The 21,101-nt window shown below is 44.4% G+C and overlaps 1 protein-coding gene across 1 annotated transcript in view; it reads right to left on the reverse strand.

Moving 5' to 3' along the window:
* Positions 1-21,101, reverse strand: part of NPEPPS (aminopeptidase puromycin sensitive) — a 1,948,381-nt gene that overhangs the window by 1,812,012 nt on the left and 115,268 nt on the right. The window lies entirely within an intron of this gene.

Raw genomic sequence — 21,101 nt, forward strand, 5'->3', positions numbered from 1 at the left:
GTCTGGAGCAATGAGAATCATCTTTGGTCTGTCTGCTCTGGTTTTTAACAGTACTTTGGGCAGCAGAGGAAGAGGTGGAAAGGCATAAACTGTCATTGATGTCTAACTGAAAGAGAGAGCGTCCAGCCTCCAGGCCGTTGGATGAAAAGTCCTTGAGCAGAATTTTGTCAATTGGTGATTTTTGTGGGAGGCAAATAGATCTACGTCTGGCCTTCCCCATGCTTGGATTATTTCTGTAAAAACTTGAGGATGCAACTTCCATTCGTGTGGATCTGTCATATTTCTGCTTAAGTTGTCTGCCAGCGTGTTTTCCTTGCCTGACAAGAACTGTGCTTGAAGTTCGATTTGTAATTCCAGAGCCATGTTCCACAGTGACATGGCCAGCCTGCATAGGGGGTATGAGTGTGTTCCTCCCTGTTTGTTTATGTACCACATTACTGTGGTGTTGTCCGTTCTTATCAATAGTTGACCTGGATGCAGAAGGTCCTTGAAAGCTATAATAGCATTTATTACTGCTAGCATTTCCTTTTGATTGATATGAAGGTGCTTTTCTTTTGGGGACCATTTGCCCTGAATGCACCGATCTGTCATGTGCGCCCCCCCAGGCGTAGTCCGAGGCGTCTGTTGTGATGACTTGATTTGCTTGAGGCTTGCAGAATGGGAGACCTGTGTTTGTTTGGCATGCTTGAGTCCACCACAGAAATTCCTTTTGAAGACATGGAATTAGTGGTATTACTGTTTCCAAACTGTGGCTGTGTTGAGACCATAGGTTTTTCAGATACCACTGAAGTTTCATCATATGCAGCTTTGCACACGGGATTAGTAGGATGCAAGATGCCATGAATCCCAGAGCCTGCAGGATTTTCCTTGCAGTCAGCCTGGTGAAATTTGCTAGTGTTCTGAAATATTGAGTTAGTTGCCCCTGCTTCTCTGGCGTGAGATAGGCCATCTGGGTGTTTGTGTCCAAGTTGGCACCCAGGAAAATTATTTTCTGAGATGGAGTTAGCCTTGATTTCTTTTTGTTGACTGTGTATCCCAGAGAATTCAATAACCTTATTACATAAGCCAGATGTTTCAGAAGTATGTGCTTGCTGTCCGCTTGGATCAGGCAGTCGTCCAAATAGGGGTATATTTGTATTCCTTGAAGTCTGCAGTAGGCAATTACTGATGCCAGGCATTTCGTGAATACTCTGGGCGCAGTAGATAAGCCAAAGGGCAATGCAGAGAATTGATAGTGGGTTGAACCTGCAAGAAATCTGAGGTATCTTCTGCAATTTTGTCTGATTGGGACGTGCAGGTATGCCTCCTTGAGGTCCAATGTTACCAGCCAAGACTCCTTGCCCAGCATGGGAAGAAGCTGCTGTAATGTGAGCATCTTGAATTTTGGTACGATTAAATATGTGTTTAGGATGGATAGGTCCAAAATAGGTCTCCAATCTTTGTCCTTCCTTGGTACCAGGAATAGTCTGGAATAAAAACCTTGACCCTGTTCTTTTGCAGGTACCTCTTGAATAGCTTTCATGTCCATGAGAGCTGAAATTTGTTTTTGTGCCTCTGCCCTTTGATTTTGTGGCAGGTTTGGCATGCCTCTCATTTTTGGAAGGGTGTGAAAGTGGAATCTGTAGCCTCTGTCTATAATGTCCAGGATCCATTTGTCTTTTGTGACAATATGCCAATTTTTTGAAAATAATGCCAGTTTTCCACCTAAAGGCGCTGCCATTAAAGCTTTGCTTGGTATGCAAAGGGGAAAGTCATTGTGTCTGCTTTCTGAATGACTGCGATCTATCTTCTCCACCTCTTGGTGTAGGAGCTTGCCACTGTCTGGCTCTAAATGATCCTTGAGATTGCCCTCTACCCCTCGGGTGCCTGTATCTGCTTCTTTGAGGTCTGTCCGTGGCTGGAAAGGACCAGTTTTTTGAAGGCCAGTTTCTGCTGAAACGTGGAGGTTGTACCTGTAGGAAATCTTTCACTGTTTGCATTGATCTTGCCTTTTCCTCCATTTTCTTTAGTACCTCCTCAGCTTTAACACCAAACAATACATCTTTTTGAAGAGGTGCATCTAGTAATTTAGCTTTGACATGATCTGGTAAGGTTTGATCTTTGAGCCAAGCATGTCTACGTATGACAGACCCTGTAACAGCAGGTCTACATGAGGCCTCTAAAGTATCAAAACCACACTGCAAGGTATGTTTAACCACTTGCTCTGCACTATGCAACAAATCCTGCAACTCCTTTAAATCTAGTTGCTCAGGTTGTGTCATTTTGCTTTTCAACTGAGATAACAAAAACTGTTGATACTTTAACATATGGAACTGACAGTTTAATGCCCTCATGGTTAAAGTGGCCGAGGTGTACACCTTTTTCCCCCTCCTTTCTAAAGCTCTGGAATCTCTCTCTGAAGGTAATGGGTTTTTGGCAGTAGAGGCCTTAATTCCCTTGGGACCCTGTGAAATAGTTTCTGGGTCAGCAGCATGGCTTTTGTATAGGAATTGGTGTGAATCAGGAACTCGATAATACCTGTCAGGTTTAACAGGAGCTGGAGGTAAAGAATCTGGGTTGAGGCTGGCTTCTGTGTACGCATCATCTAATACATCCAAGACAGGAGGAATAGCCAGAGGCCTGTGCTGGGGAAGCAAGAGAAAATCCCTGAGCCTTTTCTTGGAATCTGAGTAATCTTGGCCTTCCCAGTGAAAGTGTTCCCTCAAGGTATGTAAGGTTTCCCAAAAATAATAGTCCTCGGGGGGGCGAGGGAATGGACTCCTCAGCATCAGAGTCTTGAAAAGGGAAATATGAATATTCCTGGTCCTCAGAATGTTCTGAGGTAACAGAGGCTTGATCTGAGGAAGGGTAGTCTTCCTCCAATCTGGGCCTTTTGTCCGAGGGGGGTTGAAAACCCCTGATAAGAGTAATCAAATCTTCGGCCATTTTGAGCATCTGTTTTTTAGGCATGGGGCCTTGAGAGGGGCTCTGTGGACCTTGTCTTTTAGTTTTCATGGCTGCTTTAGATTTTGTGAAAGCCTTAATGGAAAAGGGGGAAGGCCTGTAGACACCTTGAGAGGTGGCAGGCCTGTCTAAACTCTGAGTTTCCCCGCCAAGAGTGGCGTCGGTATCTGTAGTCGGAATGGGGGCCGAGAAGCCTGCGACCTCGGGCACAGAAGACCCCGCTAAAGAAGAGTCATTGGTACTCAGGGGCTGCGTAGGCGCCTCGCTGAGAACTGGAGCACCGGTAGTCGGCTTTAGCGTGGTGTCGGTAGAAGTCGCGGACCTTGTATGTCGGTCCTTATCTTTGCGTCTTACTCAAAACTGGAGTCGGGGTATCCGACGACATAATGTAATTAAATTTTTTACCAAAATAGTGTTGGGCAAACTCCGCCCGACGCTTAATAGTGCGTTTGTCGAATCTAGCACAGAAACGGCAGGCCGAGACGTCGTGGTCTGGGCCTAAGCAAGGAATACAGAAAGAATGGAAATCCTTATGCGGTATTTGCTTCCCACATGAAATGCAATTATTAACTTTGTCTGACATCGATCTGAGGCAAGAAAAGTTTCCCAAACGGGGTACTTAGCTTTCAAGAAGACTTCGGCTGAAATAATTTCGTAAATCTCAGGAGCTGGCTGACCGGCACTTGCGAACTGCTTCTGCTTCGGGCACCGCGTGGCAAGAAAGACTGGAGAAGATGGCGTTGGCTGGTTCTTATATACCTCTGCCGCACTGACGTCAGGGAAGAAGCGACAACAACCGACGCCGGACCTAGACTTTGGAATTCGGCCGACCGAGGACCCGCCTGACGGCAGGATAACCCATCTGTTATGACTGCAGCTGTATGCACGATGAACATCAGGAAGCAACTGGTCAGGCGCCATATGAAGATATTTTGGAGCCTTCCACAGAAAACCAGCATAAATGTTCATCTGAAGCTAGACAGCAAGGGAAGGAACACTAAACTGTGGAAACTGATGCAGTCAATGTTGAAGAGTGGTAGGCCAGTGACTTCCCATATGACAGAGCAACTGATGCCACAAGAAGATGCTACAGAACTTTATACAGAATGCCCACAGGTAATGGAAAATAAGGGATGTGCCCTCAGTTTGGAAGAAAATGAGCTAAGAGAAGAGTTGCTTGATTTAATAGATATATTAAGATAAATGAAAGAACTAGACTGCAAAAGGTCAATAAAACCCAAAAAGTCAGAAGTCTGATAACATAATTGAACACAGTAATTATGACTATCCACAGAGATCCATGCAATATCACAGAGGTAAACAGGATACGTTACTGTACAGCTAAATAACTGATGCAGTTCTACCACAAGAACAAAGGGTAGTGAGGGAAAGGAAGGGGAGAAATCTAATACCATCACAGAAGTATCGAATAGAGAAAACTAAAGAAATTAAGAAGTGTCACTGTTACAAGACTATAAAAGAGAACAGCTCAACAAAAATACTAAGACAGATGTGATAAAAGCAATGCGCAGTATCCATCATGCACCATCGCAAAAAAAACTAAAAATTTCAGCACAGGCAGAAAAACTTAGAAGATACGCAGATAAATATAAAGGAAAAGTTGAAAATAAGTAATTTACTAATAATTTCTTTATAAAACCTTTTTTGGTCAACAAGGTAAAAGGAGTTGAAAGACCGCCAAAAAAATGGATACAAAATTTTGAAGAAGTATCTATGAAGATCATGTGGAACATAAAGATGCTAAATGGATAGTAGTAAAAGAAAGAATAAGAATTTTAAAGGTACAGGATATGAAATGGGATGAAGTAACAGCCAGAGAGATTAAAACAAAGTTAAGAAAAGCCTCTAAATGGAACACCCCAGGCCCAGATACAGTATCTAACTTTTGTTTAAAAAGTATTAACATCTTTTGTACAAAGATTTTGCCATGAGTGAGAACTATTTATATGCACACCCCAAACAGACACCAGCCTGACTAACAGAAAAAACAATGCTCCTACAAAAAGTGAACCTGCAAGCTACCCTAAAAATTATAGGCCAATAAAGTACAGTTGTGTACCTACCATAAATGTAGATGTTGGAGTGTATTCACTTTTTCAGTCATTACAATTGGGTTATCCTGTTAGCAGGCTACCTGCAGTCGGCCCGAGTTCCAAAGTCTAGGTCCAGCATCGGTTGCTGTCGCCTCCTCCCTGACATCAGTGCGCCAGGTGTATAAAAGATGCAGCCAATGCCATTTTCTTCAGTTTTTCTTGCCTCAGATGTCAGGTGCCCCTAAAATGGTAGGCTAAGTTATGCCAATAAGCATGCATACACAAAAAACAACTTTTCCTTCATCTATAAGCAAATACACCACATAGGTTGTATAGAATAGAGAAGTACAGATAAGTCCCAGCAAAGAAAGGGGGATGGTGGGTGGGTAACCTGGACTGCAACAGTGAATACCACTCGAACATCTACATTTATGGTAGGTACACAATTGTACTATGTTCATCATGTTTCACTATTGCAGTCATTACACTTGGGTTGAATCCCAAAGCTGAGGTTGGGCGGCTGGGTCTAAATTGAATTAGGAGTGGCTATGAGGCCCTGCAGAACTGCAGTGGCAAAGCCTGCTCTGGATTTAGAGTAGAGGTAAGTGGTAGTGCTTGGTAAAAGTGTGAACTGAACTCCAAGTTGCAGACTCCAAAATTTCCTTGGTTGGTACTCCTCTGAGAAAGGCTGCTGATATAGCTGCTGCCCTGGTCGAATGTGGCCTAATGCCCTTAGGCACTGATTTGCCATGCTGTGCATAGCAGAAACGAATGCAGTGTCCTATCTATTTTGAAATAGTCTGCTCTGAGATGGCTTTTCCTTGTGATCCTGCAGCATATGCTACTAAAAGTTGCTCAGTCTTTCTGAAAGTTTTAGTTTTGTCCAAGTAGAAGCGTAGCTGCCTGTGTATGTCCAAAGAATGCAGAAGTCTCTCCCCTTTATTCTGGGGATTTGGATAAAAAGTAGGCAAATGAATTGTTTGATTAAGAGCCACACTGGATACTACCCTTGGCATAAATGTTGGGTTTGTCCTTAGAGGAAACCCTGTCCGGATGGAAAATGATAAAAGGTTCCACTGCCATTAATGCCTGTAACTCTGATACTCTTCTTGCTGAAGTTATTGCTAGGAGCAGAGCAGTTTTCCATGATAAGAATTTTATCTCAGCTGTATTGGCTAGCTCAAAAGGAGGCAGTGTGAGCTTTTTCATGACAAAATTGGGATTCCCATGCAGGTATTGGTGCTCTCCTTGGAGGTCTTATGTTTTTGGCCCCTCTGAGGTACTGCCTTAGCAGGGGATGTGAAAAAAGAGGTGGTTCCATATTGTAATGAGCTGAAATGGCAGAGGCATGGATCTTAATTGATGAGAAGGATAGGCCTTTGTCCAGCATCTCAGTTAGGTATTGTAAAAGCTGAGGGATATTTGGAACAAGCGGTTCAATTCCTTGTGCCCGATTCCAAGCACAGAATCTCTTCCATTTTTCTGCATAAGGTTTTCTGGTGCTGGGCATTCTGGCTTCCAAAATGACATCCATAACTGCTTTAGAGAGAGGTGTGTTCTGAGTGGTTACATTACTCGCCATGCAGTCAGATTTAAGGTTCTGAGTTGGCTTGCAGGATCCGATTGTTTTGTTGGGTCAAAAGATGAGGAATTTGAGGTAAAGTCCAGGCTGGGCCTTGAGACAAGCTCTTTAGGATTGGGTACCAGTGCTGGAGTGGCCAGTTTGAGGCAATCAGAATCATTTTTGGCTTCTCTTGTCTGACCTTTAGGAGTACCTTGGGGAGGAGAGGCAGTGGTGGAAAGGCATAAACTGTCAGGGTTTTCCATCTGAATGAGAGAGCATCCACCTTCCATGCTTGTGTGTGATAAGTCCTTGTGCAGAATCTCTGTAGTTGAAAGTTGAGGGGAGGCAAATAGATCTATGTCTGGGCATCCTCATTTCCTTGTTATCATGCTGAAGACTTGTGGATCTAGTTTCCACTCGTGAGTGTCCATGAGGTTTCTGCTTAGTTCGTCTGCCAGAGTATTTGTTTTTCCGGGCAGGAATTGTGCTTGCAGATGCACTCGATAGGTTAATGTTGTGTTCCACAAGGTCATGTCTTGCCTGCAGAGGGGGTAGGAATGTGTGCCCCCTTGCTTGTTTATGTACCACATGACTGTAGTGTTGTCCGTCTTTAGCAATAGTTGTCCTGGATGGAGTAAATCCTTGAAGGCTGTCAGGGCATCAGCTAGCATCTCTTTTTGATTGATATGAAGATGCATTTGGCTTGAGGGCCATGAGCCCTGAATACATTTTCCTGCCATGTGTGCCCCCCAGGCATAATCCGATGCATCTGTTAAGTGTCTGCCTGTCTGTGGGTAAAGTGAATGGCTGTCCTTTGTTGTGGTGACAGGCCAGTGCCCACCATCGAAACTCCTGTTGCAGGCATGGAATGAGAGTAATTATTGTTTCCAGGCTGTGGCAATGTTGAGTCCAAACACTTTTTAGATACCATTGTAGCTTCGTCATATGCAGTCTTGCATATGGAATTAGCAGAATGCAGGATGCCATGAAGCCCAAAGCCTGCAGAATTTTTCTTGCAGGTAACTGGGTCTTTGTTGCCATCATTTGGAAGTAACGACTCAGTTGCCTTTGTTAGTCTGGCGTGAGATAAGCCATCTGGGCAGTTGTATTTAAGCTTGCACCCAAGAATATTATCTCTTGAGAGGGCACTAGTTTTGATTTATTTTCGTTTACAGTGTATCCTAGACAAATTAGTAATATTTTTACAAACGCCAGATGCTTTAATAGAATGTCCTTGCTTTCTGCTTGAATAAGGCAGTCGTCCAAGTAGGGGTATATTTGAATTCCTTTTTGTCTGCAAAATGCAATTCCTAGTGCCAGGCATTTTGTGAAGGCCCTGGGCGCAGTAGATAAGCCAAAGGGCAGTGCAGAGAATTGGTAGTACATTGAGCCAACTATGAAGCTGAGGTATCTTCTGCAAAATTGTCTGATTAGGACATGCAGGTATGCCTCTTTGAGGTCCAAAGTTACGAGCCAAGCCTTCTTGCCCAGCATGGGCAGAAGTTGCTGCACTGTCAACATTTTGAATTTTGGAACTTCCAGAAAAGTATTTAGACTAGACAAGTCCAGTATTGGTCTCCAAGCTATGTCCTTTCTGGGTACCAAGAAAAGTCTTGAGTAAAATCCTTGTCCCTGCTCTTGCTGTGGTACTCTCTGAATAGCCCTCATGTCCATGAGAGATGAAATTTGCTTTTGTGCCTCTGCCCATTGATTGTGTGGCAGGTCTGGCATACCTTTTATCTTTGGGAGGGTGTGAAAGTGGAACCTGTAGCCCTGAGAAACAATATTCAGTACCCATTTGTCCTGGGTAATCATGTGCAATTTTGTGAGAAAAGTGCTAGCTTTCCCCCTAAGGGTGCTGCCAAAAGGTAAGTGCTTGGCATTGGCAGTGGGAAGTCATTGGGACTGTTTCCTATAAGGTTGTGATTTGTCTTCTCCGCTTTTGGAGGCAGGAGCACCCCATTGTTTAGGCCTGTATGAGCCTTGGGCTTGAGATCTGCCTCTAGGGTGTCTGTATCTGCCTCTTTGTGGCCTGTCTGACACTGGAAAGGACCAATTCTTAGAAGGCCAGTTCCTGCTAAATCTGGATAGCTGAACCTGTAAGAAATCCTTGACTGTCTGCATTGATTTAGCTTTATCCTCCATTTTCTTTAACACCTCTTCTGCCTTAACACCAAACAAAGTATCATGCTGAAATGAAGCATCCAATAATTTTGCTTTAACATGATCAGGCAGACTCTGTTCCTTTAACCAAGCCATGCCTTCGAATGACAGAGCCTGTAACTGCGGCCCTGCAAGAAGCCTCTAATGAATCAAAACCACATTGCAAAGCATGATTTCCCACTTGTTCAGCTGCATGCATTAAATCCTGCATTTCCTTGTTTTCAGGACATTCAGAGTTTGTCAGCATTTTCTGTTTTAGCAGAGACATTAGGTACTGCTGATGTTTAAGCATGTGAAACTGGCAGTTTAAAGCCCTTATAGGGTTGCCACCTTTTCCAATGCCCAAAGTGGGACATTTCTGGTACAAACATCAGATTTTGCTGGGCGAAACATACCCATGGCCAGTACAAAGGACAGAACATCAGTTTTTTGCCTAAATAAAAGCATTTTTCTTGTAGCATTTTAGTTGCTTATTCTGTTTCTTACAACATTTAGGTGTTTCAGATACAGAATAACTGTTTTATGCAACTATTAAATAAAATATAGGAATCTCAGGACATTTGTCATTTTTTCAATTTTTTTGCAGGACACAACTGCCCAAAGAGGGACTGTCCCTCGCAAAGTGGGACAGGTGGTAACCCTAAGCCCTTACAGCTAAAGTAGCAGAGGTGTAAACTTTTTTCCACCCATCTGTCCAGAGCTCTAGAATCCCTATCAGAGAGAACAGGGTTTTTTGCTGTGGAAGCCTTGACCCCTTTGGGACCCTGAGATATAGTTTCTGGGTCAGCAGCAGGGTTTTTATAAAGAAATTTATGTGAATCTGGAACCCTGTAATACCCATCTGGCTTAACTGGTGCAAGGGATAAAGAATCAGGAGACAGACTGGCCTCAGAAAATACATCTACAATGTCTAGCACAGGAGGGATAGCAAGAGGTCTGTGTTGAGGTAATAAAAGAAAATCTCTGAGCCTTTTCTTGAATTCTGAATAATCTTGGCTCTCCCAGTGGAAATGCTCCCTCATGGTGTGCAGGGTTTCCCCAAAAGAATAGTCCTCAGGAGGAGAGGCTGAAGGGATAGATTCTTCAGCATCAGAGTCCACATAGGGAGGAATAGAATATCCCTGTTCTGGAGAGGAATCAGAAGAAACAGAAACCTGATCAGAGGAATCATAGTCAGTGTCTTGCCTAGGCCTTTTATATCAGGAGGGGGATGGGAACCCCTGATCAAAGTAATTAGGTCTTCGGCCATTTTAAGCATCTGTTTCTTAGGCATAGATGACGGTCCTGGAGAATGCTGTACTTGTTTGTCTTTAAAGGTGTTTTAGACTTTGTCTTGGCTGCTGAAGTGGTCTTGATAGAAAGCTGTGTAGGTCTGAAAACATGCTCAGAAGCTGATGTCTGCTCAGCGGCTCTGGACCCATCTGAGGGAGTAGTTTCCGTAGGCCCAATACCTTGAGTTTCCAGAGGCCTAGTTGTCTCCACGTGGGAGTCGGAGGCGGCTTGTGGCTCTGAGGTAGCGGGTGTCAGGGGCTGCGAAAGTGCCTCACTGAGAACCAGCGACTGGCCTAGAAGAGGTTTAGTCTGTTTTGGACCTCGGATGCCTGTCCTTTCCTTTTTCCTTGCGTTTTTTATGAACTCCGGTCGTCGGCTGTTCCGCCGGCATTATATAGTTAAACCTTCGGCCAAAGTAATGGAAAGCAAAATCGTACCGATGCTTAATAGTGCGTTGGTTAAATCTAGCACAAAACCGACAACTAGCAACGTCATGGTCAGGACCTAGCCAAGGAATACAGTAAGAATGGAAATCCTTATGAGGTATTTGCTTCCCACAAGAAATACAATTGTTAACTTTTACTGACATCGGTCTGGAGCAAGAAAAGTTTCCCCAACGGGCTACTTAGCTTTATTGAAGACTTCAGATCTGAAATTAGAGTTCGAAAATCTCAGGAGTCGGCCGGCACTTGCAAACTGCTTTTGCTTCGGGCTCCGCGTGGCAAGAAAGACTGAAGAAAATGGCGTCAGCTGCATCTTGTATATCCCTGGCGCACTGACGTCAGGGAAGAGGTGACAGCAACCGACACCAGACCAGGACTTTGGAATTCAGGCCGACTGCGGGTAGCCTGCCAGCAGGATAACCCAAGTGTAATGACTGCAACAGTGAAACACGATGAACATCTCCTGTTGTAGGCAGGGAATGAGGGTAATTACTGTTTCCAGGCTGTGGCAACAGAGTCCAAACACTTTTTAGATACCACTGAAGTTTCCTCACATGCAGTCTTGCATATGGAATTAGCAGTATGCAGGATGCCATGAAGCCCAAAGCCTGCAGAATTTTTCTTGCAGATAACTGGGTCTTTGTTGCCAATATTTTGAAATAAATAGTCAGTTGTCTGTGTTTGTCTGGCGTGAGATAAGCCATCTGGGCAGTTGTATTTAAGCCTGCACCCAGGAATCTCTCTTGAGAGGGGTACGAGTTTTGATTTTTTTTCGTTTACTGTGTACCCTAGACCTGTTAGTAATCTTTTTACAAACGCCAGATGCTGTAGTAGAATGTCCTTGTTCTCTGCTTGAATAAGGTAGTCGTCCAAGTAAGGATATATTTGTATTCCTCTTTGTCTGCAAAATGAAATTACTGGTGCCAGGCATTTTGTGAAGACCCTGGGTGCAGTAGATAAGCCAAAGTGCAGTGCAGAGAATTGGTAGTGCATTGAGCCAGCTATAAATCTGAGGTATTTTCTGCATGATTGTCTGACTGGGACATGCAGGTATGCTTCTTTTAGGTCTAAAGTCACAAGCCAGGCCTTCTTGCCCAGCATGGGAAGAAGCTGCTGCAGGGTTAACATTTTGAATTTTGGAATATCCAGGAATGTGTTTAGGATAGACAGGTCCAGTACTGGTCTCCAGGCTTTGTCCTTTCTGGGTACCAATAGCCTTGAGTAGAATCCTTGTCCCTGCTCTTGCTGTGGTACTTGCTGAATGGCTCTCATGTCCATGAGAGATTAAACTTGTTTTTGTGCCTCTGCCCATTGATTGCGTGGCAGGGCTGGCATACTGTTTGGCCTTGGCAGGGTGCGAAAGTAGAACCTGTATCCTTGAGATACGATATTTAAGACCCATTTGTCCTGGGTGATCATGTGCCAATTTTGTGAAAAAAGTGCTACTTTTCCCCCCAAAGGAGCTGCCAGAAGATAAGTGGTTGGTGCTGGCAGGGGAAAGTCATTTGAGACTGTTTCCTGTATGGCTGTGATATGGCTGTGATTTTTCCTCTCCGCTTTTGGAGGTAGAAGCACCCCATTGTTTAGGCCTGTATGAGCCTTGGGGCTGTGATCTGCCCCTGGGGCGTCTGTATCTGCCTCTTTGTGGCCTGTCTGACACTGGAAAGGACCAATTCTTTGTAGGCCAGTTCCTGATAAATCTGGGAGGCTGCACCTGTAAGAAATCCTTCACTGTTTGCATAGACTTAGCTTTGTCCTCCATTTTCTTTAACACCTCCTCTGCTTTAATACCAAACAAGGTATCAAGCTGTAATGGAGCATCTAATAGTTTTGCTTTAACAAGATTGGGTAGATTCTGTTCTTTTAACCAAGCATGCCTCCTAATGACAGGACCTGTAACTGTGGCCCTGCAGGAGGCCTCTAGAGAATCAAAACCACATTGCAAAGTATGCTTTCCCACCTGTTCACCTGCATGCAATAAATCCTGCATTTCTTTGTTTTCTGCACATTCTGAATTTGTCAACATTTTCTGTTTAAGCAGTGACATAAGATATTGCTGATATTTAAGCATATGAAACTGACAAGTTAAAGTTCTTACAGTCAAGGTAGCAGAAGTATAAATCTTTTTCCCCTATCTGTCCAGGGCCCTTGAATCCCTATCAGAGGGGATAGGGTTTTTTGCAGTGGAAGCCTTGACCCCCTTGGGACCCTGAGAAATAGTTTCTGGGTCAGCAGCAGGGTTTTTGTAAAGAAATGTATGTGAATCAGGAACCCTGTAGTATCTGTCTGGCTTAACAGGAGCTGGTGGCAAAGAGTCTGGAGACAGACTGGACTCTGAAAATACATCATCTACAATGTCTAAAACAGGAGGAATAGCAAGGGGCCTGTGCTGAGGCAATAAAAGGAAGTCTCTGAGCCTTTTCTTGGATTCTAAGTAATCTTGGCTCTCCCAGTGGAAATGCTCCCTCATAGTATGCAGGGTCTCCTCAAAAGAATAATCCTCAGGAGGAGAGGCTGAAGGGATAGATTCTTCAGCATTAGAATCCTCATAGGGAGGAAGGGAATATTCCTGTTCAGAAGAGGAATCAAAGGAAATAGAAACCTGATCTGAAGATTCATATTCTATCTCTTGCCTAGGCCTCTTATCAGGAGGGGGATGGGAACCCCTGATCAAAGTAATTAGGTCTTCGGCCATTTTAAGCATCTGTTTTTTAGGCATGGAGGCCTGCCCAGGAGAATGCTGTACTTTGTTTCTTTGTCTTTAGAGCTGCTTTAGTCTTTGCCTTTGAAGCTGAAGTTGGTTTTACATATAATTGTGTAGGCCTGAAAACACCCTCAAAAGCAGATGCCTGCTCAGCGGCTCTGGACCCATCTCGGGGAATAGTTTCTGAGTGTCCAATACCTTGAGTTTCCAGCGGCCTAGCCGGCTCCACGTGGGAGTCAGAAGCGGCCTGTGGCTCTGAGGTAGCGGGCGTCAGGGGCTGCAAAAGCGCCTCACTGAGAACCAGCGACAGGCCTAACGGAAGCCTCATCATCGGTTTTGGACCTCGGATGCCTGTCCTTTTCTTTTTCGTTGCGCTGTTTATAAACTCCGGTAGTCTGCTATTCCGACGGCATTATATAATTGAATCTTCTGCCAAAGTAATGAAATGCAAAATCGTACCGATGCATAATAGTGCGTTGGTTAAATCTAGCACAAAACTGACAACTAGCAACATCGTGGTCAGGGTCTAGGCAAGGAATACAGTAAGAATGAAAATCCTTACAAGGTATTTGCTTCCCACAAGAAATACAATTATTAACTTTATCTGACATTGGTCTGGAGCAAGAAAAAAGTTTCCCCAACGGGGTACTTAGCTTTAATGTAGACTTCGGATCTGAAATTCGAGTTTGAAAAATCTCAGGAGTCTGCCGACCAGCACTTGCGAACTGCTTTTGCTTCGGGCACCTCACGGCAAGAAAGACTGAAGAAAATGACGTTGGCTGCATCTTTTATACCCATGGCGCATCGACGTCAGGGAGGACGCGACAGCAACCGACGCAGGACCTAGACTTTGGAACTCGGGCCGACTACAGGTAGCCTGCCAGCAGGATAACCCAATTGTAATGACTGCAATAGTGAAACACGATGAACATCTTGCTTTCTGACATATAAACTATAAATGGGAACTGAGGCTGACAGAGTTTATAAGAAAACGTAATTATGGCAGTAGAACAAAAGGGTGATAGAAGTCAAGTCACATGGAACAAAGGATAGTACATTTGAGTACACTTGCCATAAATGTAGATGTTAGAGTGTATTCACTGTTGCAGTCATTACATTTGGGTAAATCTGCTTGCAGGTTACCCTCAGTGGGCCTGATTAACAAAGTCTTCGGTCCTGCGTCGGTTGCTGTCCCTTCTTCCATGACGTCAGGGAGTATAAAACATGCATCCGACGCCATTACATCAAGTTTTTCTTGCCCCAGATCTCAGGTGCTCCCCCAATGGGAAGCAATTAAACATAAAAACACAAAGGTATACCTCCAAAAAAAAGCAAATACACCAAAAAGGCTTTTAAGCATAGTACAGGAAAGCAGAGGTATAGCCAAAAGTTGTTAGGGGGCAGGAGGGAGGGTAACCAGGACTGCAACAGTAAACACACTCGAGCATCTACATTTATGGTAAGTGTACACAACTGTACTAATGTTCTTCGTGTTTCACTGTTGCAGTCATTACATTTGGGTAGATTCCCAAAGCTATGGTCGGGAGGAGGAGTTTAGATAGCATTAGGGCCAGCTATAAAGCCCTACAAGACTGCAGTGACAAAGCCAGATCTGGATTTAGAGAAAATTGGCAAATGATAATGTTTGGTGAAAGTATGTACAAAACTCCAGGTAGCAGCTTCTAGGATGTCCCTGGTAGGAACGCCTCTGACAAAGACTGTAGAAGTAGCTGCAGCCCTGGTGAAGTGAGGTCCGATCCCCTGGGGGATAGGTTTTCCATGGTGCTTGCAGCAGAAATGAATGCAATGGCTTATCCATTTAGAAATGGTTTGTTTTAAAATAGCCTTCCCCTCTGACCCTGCAGCAAATGCTACCAGCAGTTGTTCAGAGTTTCTTTGAGGTTTAGTCCTGTCCAAGTAGAATCTAAGTTGTCTGTGCACATCCAAGGAATGCAGTATCCATTCCCCTTTGCTCTGTGGATTGGGAAAGAAGGCTTGCAAATGAATGGACTGATTAAGAGCCACACTGGATGCCACCTTGGGCATGAAGGATGGATTGGTTCTGAGTGACACCCTGTCCGCATGAACGATGACAGGCTCCATTGCCAAAAGATACTCTTGAAAGGTGGTTACACCGAGGCGCTGGAGAATAAAGAATTTGCTTTTGGATTTGACTTTGGTTCCTGTTTTTCGATTCCTGACTTCTGAAGATTTTGCTGTTTTGGTATTGTTTTGGATCAGAGTTGTTTCTATCCACTGCCATAAGGGCCTGTAATTCAGATATCCTTCTAGCTGAAGTGATTGCTAAAAGAAAAGCTGTTTTCCAGAAAAGAAATTTTAAGTCTGCAGTAGCAGCTGCTCGAAAGGAGGTAGAGTGACTTTCTCCAATACAAAGTTAAGGTCCCATGCTGGGGTTGGAGCTCTCCTGGGTGGTCTCAAAATTTTTGGCCCCTCTGAGGAACTCCCTGAGCAGTGGCTGAGAGAAGAGGGGAGGCTTTGTGCTATAATGAGCTGAAATGGCTGAGGCATGGATTTTAATGGAGGAAAAGGACAGGCCCTTGTGAAGCATCTCAGTTAAGTATTGTAAAATCTGAGGTAAATTGGGTGCTGCTGTGCTTATCCCTTGAGATTGGATCTAGGCACAGAATATTTTCCATTTTTCAGCATAAGATTTTCTAGTACTAGGCCTCCTTGCTCCTAAGATGACATCCATCACAGGTTTGCTGAGGGATGGTAAGGTAGAGTAAGTAATTAGACAGGCTGCAAGGTTCAGTGTAGGAAGCTGATGGTGCAGAATCTGGTTCTCCTGCTGAGACAGCAGGGAAGGAGCCTGACGAAGGTGCCATGGTGATGGCCATGACACACTGCGCAGGAGGGGGGTACGAGTGTTGGCGCGGCCAGTCTGGAGCAATCAAAATCATCCTTGGTTTGTTCTGTTTGACTTTTAGTAGTACTTTGGCGAGAAGAGACAGTGGGGGAAAGGCATAGACTTATAGATTTTTCCAGCTGAAGGACAGAGCATCCACTTTCCAGGCTTGTTTGTGGGGGAGTCCTTGCACAAACTTTGTCCAACTGGTAGTTCAGGGGGGAGGCAAACAGGTCTATATCTGGGCTCCCCCATTCGCTTGTCAACATGTTGAAAATCCTTGGTTCCAGTTTCCACTCGTGTGGGTCCATGAGGTTGCTGCTTAGTCCGTCTGCCAGTGTATTTAAATTTTCCTGGCAGGAATTGAGCTTGTAGGTGCACTTGGTAGCTCAAGGCTGTGTTCTACAATGCCATGGCTAGTCTGCAGAGGAGAATGTGTACCCCCCTGCTTGTTTATGTACCACATAACCGTGGTTTTGTCCATCTTTACCATTAGTTGTCCTGGAAGAATGTAGTCCTTGAAGGCTGTCAGAGCATACTGTACAGCTAACATGATTGATATGCAGTTGCATTTGACTTGGGTTCCATTTGCCCTGGAAATCCAGGTGAGCCCCCCATGGATAGTCGGATGCATCTGTTAGAGTTTGGGTGGCAGGGGGTGATGTGAAAGGTAGTCCCTTGTTTTGGTGGCAGGCCTCTGCCCACCAAAGCCACTCTAGGCGTAGGCAAGGTACGAGAGGTATCATTGTTTCTAGGCTGTGAGAATGTTGACTCCATAGGCTTTTTAGATACCACTGTAGTTTCCTCATATGCAGTCTTGCATATGGAATTAGAAGAATGCAGGAGGCCATGAACCCCAAGGCTTGCAGTATTTGTCTTGCAGATGGCAGGGTTTTTGTGGCCACTTGTTTCAAATAGGTTGTCAAATGAATTTGCTTTTCTGGTGTGAGGTAAGCCATCTGGGAAGTTGTATCCAAGCTTGCTCCCAGGAATGTAATTTGTTGACAGGGTACCAGTTGTGATTTCTTTTCGTTTATGGTGTACCCCAGACAAGTTAGAACCCTTTGTACAAAAGCCAGATGATTCAAAAGTATGTCCTGGCTTTCTGCCTGAATTATACCCATACCTGGATGATTGTCTATTTGAATACTTCTTTGCCTGCAAAATGCAATAACTGGAGCTAGGCACTTTAATACCCTGGGCGTAGTAGATAAGCCAAAGGGCAGTGCAGAGAACTGATAGTGCATGTAGCCTGCTTTGAAGAGTAGGTATCGTCTGCAAGATTCCCTGATTGGGATGTGCAGGTATGCTTCTTTTAAATCTAATGTTGCCAATCAGGTGTCTTTTGCCTAGCATAGGAAGTAATTGGTGAAGAGTCAGCATCTTGAATTTTGGAATCTCCAGAAAGGTGTTTAGAATAGACAGATCCAGGAAAGGACGCCATGATTTGTCTTTTCTGGGTACCAGGAAAAGTCTCGAGTAGAAACCTTGTCCCTTTTCCTCTTCTGGTACCAGTTGAAAAGCCCCCATTGCTTGAGAGAGAAAGTACTTGTTTTTGAGCCTCTGCCCACTGATTTGGGGGTAGGTCCGGCCACCCATATGGCATTGGCAACGTGTGCAAGTGAAATCTGTATACCTGGGACACTAAATTTAAAACCCATTTGTCCTGGGTAATGAGTTCCCAGTTCAGTGCATGAAGACCAATCTTTCCCACAAAGGGGCAGCCAGAAGACAAGTGCTTGGAAATTTTAAAAAGAAGTCATTGAGAAAGTTTACCATGGGGAGGGAGTCTCGTTATTCTCAGACTTGGAAGTGGAAGCCCCCACTGCTTAGTTCAGAGAGTCCCCCGGGACTGAAACCTGGGGTTTTTGCTGCGTCTGGGTTTGGCTTGAGAAGACCTGGAAGGGGCTGGAAAGGACCAATTCTTAGAGGGCCAGTGCCTACTAAATCTAGGAAGCTGAACTTGTAAAAACAGTTTGCATAGATTTAGCTTTGTCTTCCATCTTTTTAAGTTCTTCTTCAGCCTTGTTGCCAAACAGGCGTTCGTGATTTAAAGGAGCATCCAACAATTTAGCTTTAACATGATCAGGCAAAAAAGAATGCTCCTTAAGCCAAGCATGCCTTCTAAGCACAGACCCAGTAACAGCAGCCCTGCAAGAGGCCTCTAAAGAATCAAAACCACATTGCAAAGTATGCTTTCCAACTTGTTCAGCAGAATGCATTAAATCCTGTAAGTCTATTTTCCACAGTCAGGAATCATCATTTTCTGTTTAAGCAGTCCAATAACATGTTGCTGATATTTTAACATATGAAACTGGCAGTTTAAAGCTCTAATGGCCAAGGTTGCTGAAGTGTAAACCTTTTTACCCCATCTATCCAGCACCCTGGAGTCGCTATTAGAAGGGGTAGGATTTTTAGCAGTAGAAGCCTTAATGCCCTTGGCCCCTGTGAAATAGTCTCTGGATCTGCAATAGGATTTTTGAAAAGGAACTTGTGGGACTCAGGGACCTCGTAGTATCTGTCAGGTTTACTGGGTGCAGGAGGCAGGGAATCAGTGGCCAAACTGGATTCCGAGAAAGATCTACAATGTCTAGTACAGGAGGAATAGCCAAAGGTCTATGCTGAGGTAGGAGAAGGAAATCCCTAAGCCTCTTTTTTGAATCAGAAAATTCCTGGCTTTCCCAGTGAAAATGCTCCCTTAGAGTATAGTATGTAAGGTTTCCCCAAAAGAAAAATCCTCAGGAGGGGAAGCAGAGGGAATAGAGTCCTCTAAATCAGAATCCTCATAAGTAGGTAAGGACAAATCCAGGTCATCAGAAGAGTCAGAAAAAACAGAATCCTGATCAGAAGGTTCATAGTCAAGCTCAGCCCTAGGCCTCTTAGAAGGGGGGGGGGGGTTGGCTACCCCTGATTAGAGAGTTATTAGATCTTCAGCCATTTTTATCATTTGTTTTTTAGGCATAGAGGCCTGAGCATGTGGCCTGGTCGTCGTCTTTTTTAGACATGGATCGAGATTTAGGCCTTAGTAATGAAGGAGTCGTTGATTTAATATGCAAGTCCGTAGGCCTGAATACACCCTCAGAAGCCAGGGCCTGCACAGCGGCTCTGGACCCATCCAAGGTAGAGACATCCGTGGATTCCATAGTTAAAGTATCTCGCGGCACACCGGACTCCGGATGGGTCTCAGTAGAGGCCTGCAAATCAGAAGTAGCGGGTATCAGGGGTTGTGAAAGGGTCTCACTGAGTACCGGCTAACTGGCTTAGAAGCGTCGTTGGCAGTTTTAGACCTTGGCGGCCTGTCTCTGTCTTAATCTTTGCATTTTTTCAGAATCCCGGTAGTCAGATGGCTAACCGACATTTCTGGATAATTAAACCGAGAACCAAAATATTTAGAGGCAAAAATATACAGACTGATAGTGCACTGATTAAATAAAGTGCAAAACCGACAGCAAGGTACGTCATGGTCAAGGGCCTAGGCAAGGAATACAGTATGAATGAAAATCTTTATGAGGTATTTGCTTTCCACAAGTAATACAATTATTAACTTTTACTGACATCGGTAAGGATCAAGAAAAGTTTCCCCAACAGGGTACTTAGCTTTTAGTTGAAGACTTCGGTTCTGAAACTCGAAAAAGTATAGTTTTGTACCTACCATAAAGGTAGATGTTAGAGTGTATTCACTGCTGCAGTCATTACACTTGGGTTATCCTGCCGTCAGGCTGATCCCATAGTCGGCCAGAGTTCCAAAATCTTGGTCCGGCGTCTGTTGCTGTCGCTTCTTCCCTGACATCAGTGCGCCAGGGGTATATAAGATGCAGCCGACGCCATTTTCTTCAGTTTTTCTTGCCCCAGATGTCAGGTGCCCCCAAATAGGTAGACAATACATATTGCTAATAAAACATACATAAAAAGTAAAACCAAAACCTTCAGTTACCAGCAAATACACCACATAGGTAGTATAGGGTAGAAAGGTATAGATAAGTTCCAGCTAAGAAAGAGGGGATGGAGGGAGGGTAACCTGGACTGCAGCAGTGAATACACTCTAACATCTACATTTATGGTAGGTACAAAAAGTACAGTTTTGTACCTACCATAAATGTAGATGTTCGAGTGCTAATACACCTGCAGTCATAACAGATGGGTTTTCCTGCCGTCAGGCGGGTCCTCGGTCGGCCGAATTCCAAAGTCTAGGTCTGGCGTTGGTTGTCGTCGCTTCTTCCCTGACATCAGTGCGACAGGGGTATAAAAGAACCAGCAGACGCCATTTTCTTCAGTTTTTCTTGCCCCAGATGTCAGGTGCCCCCAAAATGAAGGCAATACATAAATTTATGTAATAATGCAATGCAAAATAATCAAAAAACAGTAGTTGCAAGCAAATACACCATAAATGAATACCCCAATCAGGTTGTATGAGGAGGTGTTAGCCATTAGGCCTGTCCCACGAGGGGAAGGAGGGAGGGAAACCTGACTGCAGCTGTATTAGCACTCTAACATCTACATTTATGGTAGGTACAAAACTGTACTATGTTCATCGTGCATACAGCTGCAGTAATCACAGATGGGTAGAATCCCAAAGCTAAACAAGGGGTGTTAGGCACTAGGTGGAACTAGGAGGAGGCAGGATGCCATGCAAGACTGCAGTGGAAAAGCCTGCTCTAGATTTGGAGTATAATGGTAGGTGATAGTGCTTGGAGAATGTATGTACAGAACTCCAAGTGGCTGCTTCCAAAATATCTTTGGTAGGAATCCCCCTGAAGAAAGATCCAGAGGTAGCTGTGCCCTTGTGGAGTGAGATCTGATGCCTGCAGGTACAGTTTTACCATGAAAAGAGTAACAAAAGCGTATGCAGTGGGCTATCCATTTTGAGATTGTCTGTTTGGAAATTGGCTTCCCTTAAGCTCCTGTAGCATAGGACACAGAGTTGCTCTGATTTTCTGAAAGGCTTTGTTCTGTCCATATAATAACGCAGCTGTCTGTGGATGTCCAAGGAATGTAATAGTCTCTCCCCTTTGTTTTGAGGATTAGGGTAAAAGGTAGGTAAGTGGATAGCCTGATTCAAAGCTACCCTGGATACTACCTTTGGCATAAAGGA

The sequence above is a fragment of the Protopterus annectens genome, chromosome 13.part0 (genome assembly GCF_019279795.1).
Source record: "Protopterus annectens isolate FY-2018-M chromosome 13.part0, PAN1.0, whole genome shotgun sequence".
In the NCBI taxonomy this organism is placed as follows: Eukaryota; Metazoa; Chordata; order Ceratodontiformes; family Protopteridae; genus Protopterus; species Protopterus annectens.